This window comes from Peromyscus maniculatus, chromosome 3 (genome assembly GCF_049852395.1).
Source record: "Peromyscus maniculatus bairdii isolate BWxNUB_F1_BW_parent chromosome 3, HU_Pman_BW_mat_3.1, whole genome shotgun sequence".
NCBI lineage: Eukaryota > Metazoa > Chordata > Mammalia > Rodentia > Cricetidae > Peromyscus > Peromyscus maniculatus.
In genome coordinates this window covers 128,133,364-128,147,723 of record NC_134854.1, presented here as the reverse complement: position 1 = coordinate 128,147,723, position 14,360 = coordinate 128,133,364, and the positions used below count along the sequence as shown (strand labels likewise).

Genomic DNA, 14,360 nt, shown 5'->3' with positions numbered 1-14,360 from the left:
GTCAGATTTATCTGATCACTTCTGACAATAATACAAATGGAATATGTCCAACCATTCTCGATGTACACCATTCTGTCAGAAAGTTAAACAACTGACTTGTACATCAGTGGGAGAAACCTCATTGAAAGGGGAGAACAAGGAACCGAGCATTCTTGGCACTATTTCCTCTAGTCTATATAAATTCTGAGTTGTTTGAATGTACAACTCCACAGCCTGGAATAGTTGGTACTCAGACTTCTATCCCAGATGGTGAATGTAACAAATTAAATTCAAATAAAATTGCAGAAAATTCTTGAGAATAAGATTTTCACAACCTTCTCCATGTTCAATGCCCTGCCACCAAAGCCTTTCAAAAAGTATTACAAAATGTATCATTTTTTTCTCTTTTTTCCACTTTAATGTGTATAGTAATTGTTGTGGTATGGCATACATGTGTTTGTATGCAAGCCTACATATGTACAGCCACAGGGATATGTGCTTGTCCATGTGAAGGCCTGAGATTGGTATCAGGAATCATCCTTGATCAATTTTCCACCATCTTCATTGAGGCAGGGTCTCCCAATCAAAGGGAGTTCACCAATATTGCTAGTCTCTTTATTCTGCCCGTTCTGAGTTTGTTGGGTCACTATAACCCACTTGGCCTTTATGTAAGATCTGGGGTTCTGAATTCCAGTCCTCATGTTTGTGCAGCAAGTACTTGAACACTAACCCCTCATCAAAGCCCTATAAGGTGCTATTTTTTAAGCCAATCATGGCAGTGCATGCCAGTAATCCCAGCATGCAAAAGGCAGATACAAGATGATCACTACAAGATCAAGACACACCTGGTCTACAGAGTTAGGTCTTGTTTCAATGGAGAGAGATATCATGGGGATAGAGAGAAACCTGGTACTAGGGAAGCTGGCAGGAATCCCCAAGGATGACTCCAGCTTTGATTACTAGAAATAGTTGAGAGGGTGCTGCTGTGGGATGTTCTGTATGTCCTGTGGGAGCCCTTCTTGGGTTCTTTGTGGCGTTACCCAGCAGGTCCGCATAGAGGATGATTAGGACCATGGGCCTGAGTGCAGGTGTCTGAGATGGTCTGCACTTGGCTGTGCTGGGGGATGGTCTGTATGTCAAGTTGTTCTGATTGATCAATAAATAAAACCTGATCGGCTGTGGCTAGGCAGGAAGGATAGGTGGGACTAACAGAGAGGAGAAATAAAAGGACAGGAAGGCAGAAGGACTGACTGCAGCCGCCGCCATGACCAGCAGCATGTGAAGATGCCGGTGGGCCACCAGCCACGTGGCAAGGTATAGATTTATGGAAATGGACTAATTTAAGCTATAAGCACAGTTAGCAAGAAGCCTGCCACGGCCATACAGTTTGTAAGCAATATAAGTCTCTGTGTTTACTTGGTTGGGTCTGAGCGGCTATGGGACTGGCGGGTGACAAAGATTTGTCCTGACTGTGGGCAAAGCGGAAAACTCTAGCAACAAATGGCGCCCAACGTGGGGCAAGAGTTTCCACCTAAAACCTGAGAAAAAAGATTATAAAACGGAGCTAAAAACAGTTCCTAATTGTCTCTCTCAAATGAGCGGCAGCTGCCGTTTTGAGTTCCTGGCGGGTTCCTGGCGGGTTCCTGGCGTGTGTGCTTGACCTGCAGTATGGCGGGAATGAGGCCTCTGCAAATGGAACATTAAGCTTTTGCTAGTACAAAACAAAAAAAGAGGTTTCTGGGCTACACGCTGCTTGGATAAAAGTGTAGACCCACTATTTCTGAGACTTGATGGCTCCCAGAGCTGGTGAAAAACGTACCACCGCCAAGTTGGGAAATTGAAGGGGGCGGAGCCAGCAGCCACCGAGCCATTTCAGGCTTAGAAGGCTACAGTTTAAAGCAATAAGTTCGCAATAAGACAGATTCAGATGGAACAAGACTTTAAATGCTTTACAATGTGTGTAAAAATGTACATAGGCTTGGAAGAGAGAGGAAAAGGAACATAGACAGTTGTATAAAGAAATAGAAAGTTTAAAAAAATAAAGTCTTTAAAGAGAAAGTAAAAGTAATATAAAAAATAAGCCACATAAAGATGACTATCACACAGAGAATCTGGATTATGTTCTCTTTGATATTTGTAGCTGAAGAAAAACATTTGATTGCAAAAGCTGTTGAGTTATGCCAAAATGTATATTTTAAAGGTACCTTGACTTCAAAATTTAGATGTAAGGATATGTTGCTTCAGAAAAGAGGCTCTGTTTTTGTCTCTACAGAAAGCCAGAGGCTATGGATTTGTTCCAGATTAAGATACATCAGGTTTGACCAGCCAAGACCACCTGAAAGGTCTCCGATGACACCATGGCCCAGATGATCCAACATCCAGAATCGTTTCAAGGCAACTGGCTCAGACGATACAGTCTCACGGACTACTCCATGAACCTAAAATTTTCTTTATATCCCCATAAGATACTGCGCCCCCCTCCAGCAGGAAGTAGTAAGAGAAGCTACGCCCAAATTCCCAAATATACCAAGCTGGCTTTAAAGATGTGTAAAAGTTAAAACCTTCCTTTTTAAAAAAAGAAAAGGGGAAGTGCTGTGGGATGTTCTGAATGTCCTGTGGGAGCCCTTCTTGGGTTCTTTGTGGCATTACCCAGCAGGTCTGCATAGAGGATGATTAGGACTATGGGCCTGAGTGCAGGTGTCTGAGATGGTCTGCACTTGGCTGTGCTGGGGGATGGTCTGTATGTCAAGTTGTTCTGATTGATCAATAAATAAAACCTGATTGGCTGTGGCTAGGCAGGAAGGATAGGCGGGACTAACAGAGAGGAGAAATAAAAGGACAGGAAGGCAGAAGGACTGACTGCAGCCGCCGCCATGACCAGCAGCATGTGAAGATGCCGGTGGGCCACCAGCCACGTGGCAAGGTATAGATTTATGGAAATGGACTAATTTAAGCTATAAGTACAGTTAGCAAGAAGCCTGCCACGGCCATACAGTTTGTAAGCAATATAAGTCTCTGTGTTTACTTGGTTGGGTCTGAGCGGCTGTGGGACTGGTGGGTGACAAAGATTTGTCCTGACTGTGGGCAAAGCGGAAAACTCTAGCAACAGGGTGCCTGAACTGAACTGACTTGTTCCAGTGATCAAATCAGTGAATATCCTATCATCACAGAGTTTTTCTGCAATGACTGATGGAAGCAAATGCAAAAATCCACAGTCAAACACCTAGAAATGGGGTTATTTCATGGTTAGGTACAAACCTATCACAAGGGAATCTCCCATGAATCTACACGGATGACCCCAGCTAAGACTCCATAGCAATAGCAGATAAGTAGCAGCCTGAACTGACCATCTCCTATGACCAGGTAAGGTTTGAAGTGGAGGGAGTGGGAAACCAACCTAGCCACATGAGTTTTGACCTACAGTCTTTTCCTGCCTATGTGATATGCTGGCATTGGTGCCTAGCCCAACTGTTGTCAGAGAGGCTTCATCCAGCAACTGATGGAAACAGATGCAGACCCACAGCCAAACATTAGGCAGAGCTCAGGGAAACCTTTACAATTTCAAAATCATTTAGATGGTAATTTTCTTAATTCAATGGGGGAAGTTCTTAACCATAGATCATTTTGTATTCTCTAGAAGGTAAAACATTTGGTAGTACCCAAAATATTTTTGGTTGTCACACAAAGATATATGTTATATATTGAAATAATGATGGGCTTTTGATGAAGGAACTTAAAAGTAAATTATCTAATTGGTAGTAGGTTCACAAACACAAGAAATCTAATATAAAACAAACATGAGCATGTCTGATGACTAAACAGATAGGAAAATACTTTCTAGTTGTTCTGTCATACAATATTTTATCCTAAAACACATTATTTCATCCAATAACTACTTAGGATTCCCTAAACTTATTAGGAAATAACTTTTTAAATGCTTACTGGAAAAAATCCCTGCTAATATTCAATGAAGACACTCAAATCAAAATATCAGAATGTAATAAGACATTATCAACTATGCAAAAATAATTGAAAATGTTGAATTAATAAATCTTGGCACATATGATCAAACTGACTTCATTAAAGATGGGATTAGCAACAGAAAGTCATATTCTACCTCAAGGAAGTACTGTAATTAAATAAAAATTACTGAGGATAGGTCTTTGGCAGTGAATTTATCAGATGAGAAATAAAGGAAATTCTAGACATAAGTCAGGTGGTAGAATGGTGGTTGTTTTGCTTTTTTTAGACTAAAACAAAGTGTTGCAAACTATTTTCTCTTGTTAGGTCTCAAAACTTAAGCCACTAACTGTTATTAAAGTGTGTGTGTGTGTGTGTGTGTAGGAAGTTTTTCTTATGGAACAATGCAACAGCTTACTACATGTGGCATCAGGAAACGTTAATGGACTGACAAATGAAGTTAGTTCATCAATGACACTCTACAAAGTAGATTGAACAAAACATAGGGTACCTAGTTTACTAGATAATTTAATTATAAAAGTGAATCTAGTCATTCCAGACTCTAAGCATGCTCTGTATATTGTAAATTACTTAAAACAGTCATTTATAGTGCTCAGAGAAATTGTGTCAATGCTGGCTATGTTTTGATTCTCTTCTTTTAGACAGCATCTGTTCTTCTTTTGTGACTATAATAGTCTCTAATGGAAATGTATTTCAAAGAACAGCTAAGTGTTGTTTTAAAAGAAGGAAGCAAGTACAAAACATTTCTTGGGACAATATGGCATTCTAATTACTTTCAACAAATGTCCTGATAACTTTAGAAAGGAGCAAATGTTCCACAGAGTTTTAGAAGTCAAAGTACTTGATCATCAAATATGACTCTCAGGGTGGTATACATTTGAGGAACCTGAATATTTATATCACCTTTCTGAGCATTTCCATTTTTTTGTAGAGTGGGATTCTAAACTATTAGCTCTGTAAAATACACAGTATGTGGCCCAAACTGTGCACATACTCCATTGTAAAGTTCAAGGGTTAAAGTTGAAGTGATTGCTTATGAGCCTAGTATTATTAGAAGAGCTATTCTTTCATTTCCAGTAAATCACTTTAAATATATTTTGTTTTCTTTACCTTGTTCATGTTTATGTAGTATAATTCATATAGTCCATAAAAAGGCAACCAAAGTGAGAGAAAAGTGTAAGGTTTTTTTTTATGATTTATATACTATTTTATAAGATTTCAGAGAAGGAAACATGTTTAAGACATCTTTAAAATTATTTATAAATAAAGCAACAATATCTCAGAAGACACACAAAATGGAATAAAGAGCAGTTTAATTTTTTTCTTTTCTTTTTCCTTTTTTTGTATTTTTCGAGACAGGGTTTCTGTGTGTAGTTTTGGTGCCTGTATCAAGCTCTTCAGATCAGGCTGGCCTCAAACTCACAGAAATCCACCTGCCTCTGCCTCCCAAGTGCTGGAATTAAAGGCGTGCACCAACACTGCCTGGCCAAAATTTTTAATAATTTTATGAAAAGCCACTTGAAAATAAATTGTTTTATTTCTTATTGAAATCACATTAAGTTTTAATAAAAATTACAAATACTATACTTGTCATTAAGTCATGTTAGAGAAAAGCGACTTTAATCATTTCAATAGACTATTATTTAATTTCTATGTCTTCAATCATGAAATTGATACATTTCCAACTTCTACTGTATGCCACACAATGTCATGATTCCTATAAATATAAACATAAACATAGACAACATGAAATATTCCTAGCCGATTACATACATAATTGATTTTAATTAATTTGGGATAAAATAAATAAAATTAAATAATTAAAATTTTTTAAGGTTTATTTAATTTGTAATTATGGGTAGGGTATGGGTGTGGGTTTGTATACATGTGAGTTAAGGTATCCCTCAGAGTCCAGGGGAGGGCCTCAGGACCTGTAGAGCTGGGGTTACAGGCAGCTTTGAGCCATCTGACTTGGGTACTAGGAACATAATACTGCAAAAGCAGTATATACCTTTGACCACTGAATAGTTTCTCCAGTCCCATGTTTGCTTTTTTAATTATACAAAATACATTGGTTGAAAATAAATACATCAACCAGACAACTGAAATGGAAAATGGTCTCTCTTTTTAATATTTATGCTTTATGATGGTGCTTCAGTAAAGCTACCAAATTTATCTTTTAATATAAATCTTGCTAGACAGGGAACAGGAAAATATGGATTCTGAAATCATTATACGTTATGAACTAAAAATAAATGATACTAAGTGAACTTGAAAAGGAGGTCCAGGGCTAGATGTTTCATGGTAGAGCTTCTGTATGTTTCACTCAAGGCTGTGGATTAGAGACTCAGAATTACAAAAACGTGCAGATAAAAATAAAAGCAGGGCAATGCATTTCAGAAATATGTCTCCACAAGAACCCCCCTCTCACTGTTTTATAACTAAGTTAAATTAACAAGTAATATTTCATTTCTTTGCTATACAAAGACCTCTAAATATAGCACAGCAATGAACCGATGAAAAAGTGAAGAACAGATTCCTCTCTTTCATCTCCTTTGAAAATCTTATCAATGACTGGCTGTGCAAATGTATATGCTACATGTAATATGATAGCATTGGAAGTTTTTCTTTTCTTCTTAAACCCTGCCTTCCAAGGAAGTTAGTAAGTCCATTACCAAAATATGCACACACGCACACACGCACACACACACACACACACACACACACACACACACACACACACACTCACAAAGCAAAATCAAAACTGAGGAAAATAAATGTCTAAACACATACCTACACATTCACTTGGTACCCTCTTAATGTTTCTGTTGTTACTGAGCAATACTTTGGGAATATAATGCCAATGGCTTATATTAGCATTCCTGGAGCAAATGTTTAATATCCTAGGTGGCCATGCTCAACTTCCCAAATGTTAATTGATTCTATTACAAATTGCTTGTGGCACATTCAAGGTGTAAGAGGGAATTAACACCAGGTCTATAGGACAGCAATTGCATTATAAAACTGGGCCCAGAAAGTCTGCATTTCTTTAGCTTATTTTCTATAGTAAGAAGTAGGATTTTTAATATGCTTTCGAAAATATCTTGTTATACTCTGTAGATGAGCAACAATAATATTAACATTATAATGTAGACTAGCGCTTACTTTAATAAAAAGGAAAAATTGGGTTTCATTTTAAACAATTCCATTAAAATAATCTCTTCTTTTATTAACAGCTAGAGTAAAACAGTGGAAGTTTCAATTCTAAATTACTAGGAATTATACTGATTATTAAATGTTAGGTTCTGAGTCCATGATTACTATGTACTGTTGTTTTCATTTAGGACCTGGCAAGGTTATAATTTGAGCCCTATTTGTCTTGTATTTGTTTGTACAATGCTGAAATTGAATAAAGCATATGTGCATCCCAGGCTCACTTTCTTAAACTGAGATAGACCCGTATGTTGATATAAATTATGGTACGATATTTAAAATATTTAAGGGATAATTTTATCACGTTTCTAATATTGGCAACAAGGTAAAAAAAGTCAACCAGCACACAGCAATGACTCAATGTAGATTTCCTCACTATCATGATTCCAGTGAAATTGATTTCCTCTATTTCCCACTGTTGGGATCATCATGAACTATAAACTAAAAACTATAAGGAGATCAGAAATACAAAATTAGGATAAGAACAATAATCTTGTGATATAATACTAGTGCTCTGTGGAAGTTAGAAATATGAAAAAGGCCCCAAGATTTCTGCCATTTTGACATTTTGTTTTTACTGAGCAGTTGCCTCTGACCAACTTAGATTTCACTTCTATGAACTGGCTACATGGCAAAGGTAATTGATGATTCTGAGGGTTGAAAAGTGAGATGTTCCTGATGGATTGTGATCTAATTTGATGAACTCTTAAATGTGGATGCTCAGACTTTTGAAGGTAGCATATCACACTGTTTTCTCCTCTGTTGAAGAAGTGCAACAAGGAAATGTATTACGCCTATGGAAGGGACACAAGAAATGAGCAGCCTCTAGGTACCAAGAAAGTCTGACCTTGCCTGGCTAGGACATGTCACCGTCCTCTGACCCCAGTCACAAAGAAATGAATGATTCTAACAACCTGTGGGAAACTGAAGACATATTTTCACCTACTCAATTGGAGCTTCCCCATAAGAAACAACTCCATCTTGATCTTAACATTGAGAAACATTAAGTAGAGGGCCTATATGCAAATAGAACTTCTAAAATTATAAATGTAGATTATCGAAACCCCTTTATTTGTAGTAGCCTGTTATGAAGCAATAAGTTCCGCATGTAGACTTAATATCACTTACTCACTTTTCTAGAGCAGATACTGTGCTACGATTTCTATATTTGTTCCCTGTTTAATCTTCAGGCTGGACTGGTATGATAAATACTATTTACTATGTGTATGTATGTGTAGTATTTGAGTGTATTTTTTGTGTGTTGTGTGGGTGCACGGTACTTATGCATATGGAGGCCAGTGGTTGACCTTAGGTAATGATCCCTCAGTATTTTCTTAAACTTTTTTGAGACAGAGTCTCTCTGAGTAAAGATATCAGATATTATTTAGACTGGGTGACCAGTAAGCTCCAGAGATCTGCTTGTCTCAGTCTGCTTCCTCAAACTGCATTACAGATGGGTTACTATACATCTAGCTTTTTAAGATAAACACTATTTTATTTCATATGTGAAGTAAAGACGTAAAAGGTAAACATTGTGAAAATAAGAATGATAGATGAAATTTCAATCTTTATTCAACTGTAGAATTGATATTCTTAAACACATTATTATGCTCTCCTATAAAGCCTCAATTCAGAAAACTTGGGTCTGGTACAGTTTGATTATGAATTATCTATGTATTCAAGACAAAACATTAAATATTTCTCTCCCTTCCTAAAGTATTAACTTAGAGACTATTATATCATTCCAGGTCCCCCAAAATAAGTTTGTTACATGAGATATAGTCTTCACACATTTAATTGGACACATATCAATGAATATGGCTATATATATAAAGGCAAATTACAAAGGGAAATTATATAAGACCTTAGTTGACCAAGTAAGCCACCTTTTTCTTTGAGTGCCCAAGACCATGTTGAAAATAACAATATTTCAGGGCAATGCACAAAGTGCTTGAAAAGGATTAGAAAATACTAAGAGTTAGCTTATTTTAAAATCCATCCATCTACTGCCTTAAATCCATTTCTGGCAAACATCCCAGCCAAAGCGGGAATTGAAAATTATTCAAAATCCCTCTGCAGGGATCTTGAAAGAAATCTAAAAGTGGGGCTCAATAAGAACACTCATTATGTAGGGGATAAGGCGTAATACTACTCCTCAGTTCTTCCAAAGAAAATATCTGTGGCAAGGGCACACTGTGGTACTGGGGCAGGGACAGAAAACCATGATGGGATGAGGCAACAGCCGCTCCCTGCTTTATATTCTGAGGAGGAAAATTCTCTGCAGCTCATTTCTTTTCAGCTCAGTGGATTTCAACTGCATGTTTTACTAAGGCCCCTTCTTCTCTCTGCTCTCAATTCTTTGCTCAACCTATGCTCTTTCAAATGTTTCTCCTAAATCTCCACAGACATCTGAACTGGACTCTCTCTGAACTTCATGAACCAAATTTTGCCAACTCCAATGAGTTCTATAGCCCCAGATAAATAAGGCTGTTTTCCTTACTTATCTGCTGTTTTTTGAAAGCTTTAACCTGAAAAAGATTTTTTACTTACTTGTATGAAGGTCACCTAGAACAAGCGTATTCTCTGATCTCAGTAGCATCATGATTATTTCCATATGTCTGACTATATATGACCCCCCTTTGTGGAATGTCTGTTGGATAATACTGCATGCTTATCATGATTTGACTTTTTGTTTTTCATTGTATTCTTTTCTCTTACAAAACAGCTCATCTATCCTTCTAAATCACAGTAGTGTCAATAGCTCCCTTCGTCTTGTTTCTTGAAACTCTTCTACAGTGTTTAAGGTAGTTCTCTTAGACAACATTGGGGATGCCTTTGTTTTCAGCAGCAACTTTCAGTCACATTAGTAAGCACCTTGTGTATTTGGAGGGTCCAAGGGAATTCCTTCAGCATCTGTAGCTCTTCTCATTCATAAATAAAGTTGTTATTCAAAAGCATTCCCAAATTTCCTTTGTGTTTTACCACTCTAAACCAAGATGTATAAATAGGTTGCAATGTGCTGTTTTATGTTGTCAGAGAATACACATTTGTTCTGCTACTTTAACAGGCTTTTCCCTTTTCCAATCCACCAAGTGGCTATTTCAGTGTTACCCTAAGAGAGTGCTCAAGCTTATCATCCAGACTTCTAGATATGATGAATGGCAAAGGCCAAATCACATTTGTTAAGGAAGCAGCCCATATATAGCTTGTGGAGCTTTGATTGATCATGTTTACTGAATGGATATAAATATTATTGGTCTTTAAAGTGTTTTTTTGGGGGGTGGTTAGGTTTTGTTTTCTTTTCCTCTTTGAAAATGGCTATTTCTAACCAGCTTACACGAAGCACTGGAATAAATCAGCAGTTACTGGTGACGTGACAACAGAATTGGTTGTTTTGTTCTAGAATGTGATGGGATATAAAATGGTATGCCTAACAGTAAACCTGCAATAAGTGATCTCTTTTTCATGGCTACTGGTTTCCTGAATTATTTATGTATTCACACACACACACACACACACACACACACACACACACACACACAAATTGGATAGATAAACTAAAATGCCTGGCTTTAACACTAGAGCCATACATTAATCGGTTCTTTTCTTATCTCCAGTACATTTTATGGCCATTTATGAGTAAATCTAAGGTTCATGCATATATCTAACAATTGACTATTACTAAGTGGGTATCTCTCAATCTGGGATTAAGAACATGCATAGGTGAGTAGTTTACAGCACTGAAATCTTCAGTCCTTGCTCTTATCATTGTCATCCCAACAATGAAGGTAGACATTAAAGAAGGCACATATTACATCCCGGTGGTGATGGGTACCACCAGCAATGGGAGAGAGTAGATTCAGGTAAGTATGGAGAAACTTCTAGAGATGAAGATAGAAAAAGGCTCTTTGTTCAGATGGCAATTGAGTAGAGTTGCAAACCACTGAAGAAACAATATATTCAGATTTTGGGAGAAAAGCAACAAAAGAAAGGAGAAAGTGTATCAGTGTCAAGGAACTATAGTGAACATTAAATAGTAACACAAGACAATGCCCTCTGAAATTGTTAAGACATCACATCTTCTAAAACCATGCTTTCTGCCACATCATGACTAGACATGTGTTCCTTTTTGTCCATCAGACATAATTTATCATGAGATGACACTGCAAAACTCAAAATTACTGTCATGGCTCAGGTAATACAAATGAGAAACTTGGCATCATTTACTACATGGTTCAGTTTTAGAGCCACTTTATCACAGGGAATACAGTCTTTAGCAATTTCCTTCTTAATCTAAAAAGATACTTAATATGACAAGAAACTTCCAAACCCAGACTACAACTAAGCTCAAATAGAAAAATAGCAATTTCCCCTGTAAAACTGATTTCAAAATGATCATCATCCATCACCATCATCATCATTCACATGGGGCAGCTCCTTGGGCAGCATTATTTTAAGTACATATTTGACTAGATGACAGCTTAACTTTCTTAGGGGAGCATAGTCATCTTTCCTCACATATCAGCCAAGCACAGAAAAAACACATGTACTCAAACATAAAAACAGGCTTTTGTCTGATTTTATAAATGCACAATGGCATGTGATGATTTAATAGATGCTTATATTGTTTTCTTTTAAGCATTAAACAGTTCATACAGCCCAGTGAAGACTGCCTAACTCAAGGGTTATTGCAGGCACTACATCAACATGGACTTGCCAACATAACTGACTGCATGTTAGGTGGGCAGAAAGGCTTCCATGTGTAACATATTCCAGAGAAATTAATTCCTGTGTGTGAATTCTGTAGACTCAACTGGCATATGTTTTATATGTAATTGCTACATTCCTTCCCCATATGATGCTCAAACTTAACTAACCTCTTGGTGCTGACATCCATTTCACAAGACTTTTATATCTCCATGTGTACATTCACACCTCTCACTCCACATTCATTGAATAGCTTTACCACACTTAGGTCCATATGCCAGCCATACTTTAATGAGAAATGCAATTTCTTTCCATTCCGGGAAGCTTACAATGTATTACTCAGAGACAAATATTTTACCTCTCCTCTGACTTCCTATCAGTCTTGTCTATGTTTCTTTTAGTAAAGCAGTATGTATTCTACTTGTGTTAGATTCATTAGATGGTATCCCTTCATTCTGCATTTGATAGTTAAAAAGTTGTGAGATGTTATTAAAATCTTAAAATTTTTCTCCTTAATACTATAATGTTTATAAATATTCATATAGAATGGGAAAATACCACTCATAGTGATTATGCTGGCTCTTGGGTGAATATCTCAGGCCAAAGATGTGTTTTCTGTTATTCTGAACCTCACTGTAGGGCAGAATAGATGGGAGCTCACAACCATCTGTAACTTTAGTACCAGAGAATATAATGTCTTTTTCTGACCTCTGAACAGACCAGCCACACACATGGTACATATACATACATGTAGGCAAAACACATACATATGAAATAAAATAAATAAATCTAAAAAATTAAAACAAAGTTCCACATAAATAATTTGAATTTCTAGAAAAAAATTGTAATGATAAAACCAGAAGAATCTTAATGTTATTAAATATCTGTGTGTCTTTGAAGTTTTTCATCGGAACAACTTTGATAGTATGTTCAGCAAAGATTGCCTTCATTAAAGCAAAGGAGCATATGAATTGCTCTCAGACAATAATGATTTCACTTTCCCAGGATTTTTATCATCCAAACAGTTCTGTGCTCAACCTGAAAACCAAGTGTGTCAAGGAATCACTTTATTCAGAAAACTCAGGACTCACACATGGATGAGTTCCTGAATTCCATAAATATGGGTCATTTAAAACACAATCATATTTCTAGGACTTTCTTCTGTCAATCCATTTAATTGTGCTACCATTGGTAATTCATGAAAAGTGAAACCATTTGTTAAAGAATAATTAAGCCGTTAAAAAAAAACTATGAAAGCCACATACAGAAAAGACTAAACAGTGGTTTTGTCTTTCAAAAGAAATTAAATGACAAAAAAAAAAGAGAAATGCTGTCCCTGTTAAATGCTTGCTTTCAGAATAAGAGGTATCAGAAATTCTTTCACCATTATTTCCTAAACTAATAGTATACTGTCCAGATTACAACCGGCTGAATAAGTCAATTGTTGAATGACTGTAACTACTGTACTACGTCTTGAAAATACCATGCCAAATATTTGGGAGGGGGAGTTTGGTTGCAAAATGGGAATTCTGAGATATGGCACTAAATTGTGGGATAAATGTGAAGAAATTAGATCAGTGCTGCTAAAACAAATCCTGTCATAAATGATTTACTACTGGGGTTCAGGTACTATCAAGTCATAAAATACTATGAAATATCAATACAACTGATATATATTGTGTATTGTGATACAATGGTTACAGGTAGCAGAAAGAGATTTCATTTTTATAATATGTCACCAGTGAAATTCAATTAAAATGATGATAGATTAAATTGCATAAAATTCTCCATAAAATACTTTTCAAAGAGAAAATATGTGCATTAATTTTATTGTCTTACATCAAAATCATAAGAGTTGTAAAAGCATGTACATGGTACAACTCCCAGGCTCAATGTTCATATTTTAATGGTCTCAGTTACTGTATTTTTGAGGAACAGCTACAGCATTCACCATGCCATGTGAACTGTCAGGAAATTAATTAGAGGAAGGACAATCATCCTCACAGTGTGTACACTTCATCATCATTGCTTTCTTGAAAATAAGAACCATCACCTGGAGCCATATGAATTGTAAAATTTCCCCACCTGCCTGGTCCATTCACCTCCTTATTGCCACAACCACCTGGCACCATGAAGCTACTCATAAAGTGTTCAAGTGTGTTGAATACTGCATCAAATGTGTCTTTTTTGCCAAAGCACCACTCCTGAAATAAACACGTGATACGTCCAGCCCATCTCCCCCCTAAGTAACAAATACAAGATTATCTTCCATGACAGAAATACTTGTAAAATGATGGCATGTGTGATACTGGTTACCAAATGATTTTAGAGAACTAGATTCTGCCCACTACATCGAAGAATACTTATATTTAAAACACTGGTGGATTTTCTTTTGAATTTCAAGTTACCACAGAATATTTAGTAAAAATGTAGACACTATATACATATATATATATGTATATAGTGTCTATTATTTCTCA

General features: G+C 36.6%; 1 protein-coding gene across 3 annotated transcripts in view; it reads right to left on the bottom strand.

Moving 5' to 3' along the window:
• Cntn4 (contactin 4) overlaps positions 1–14,360 on the bottom strand; it is a 1,007,992-nt gene that overhangs the window by 851,502 nt on the left and 142,130 nt on the right. The gene's annotated exons all lie outside the window — the stretch shown is intronic.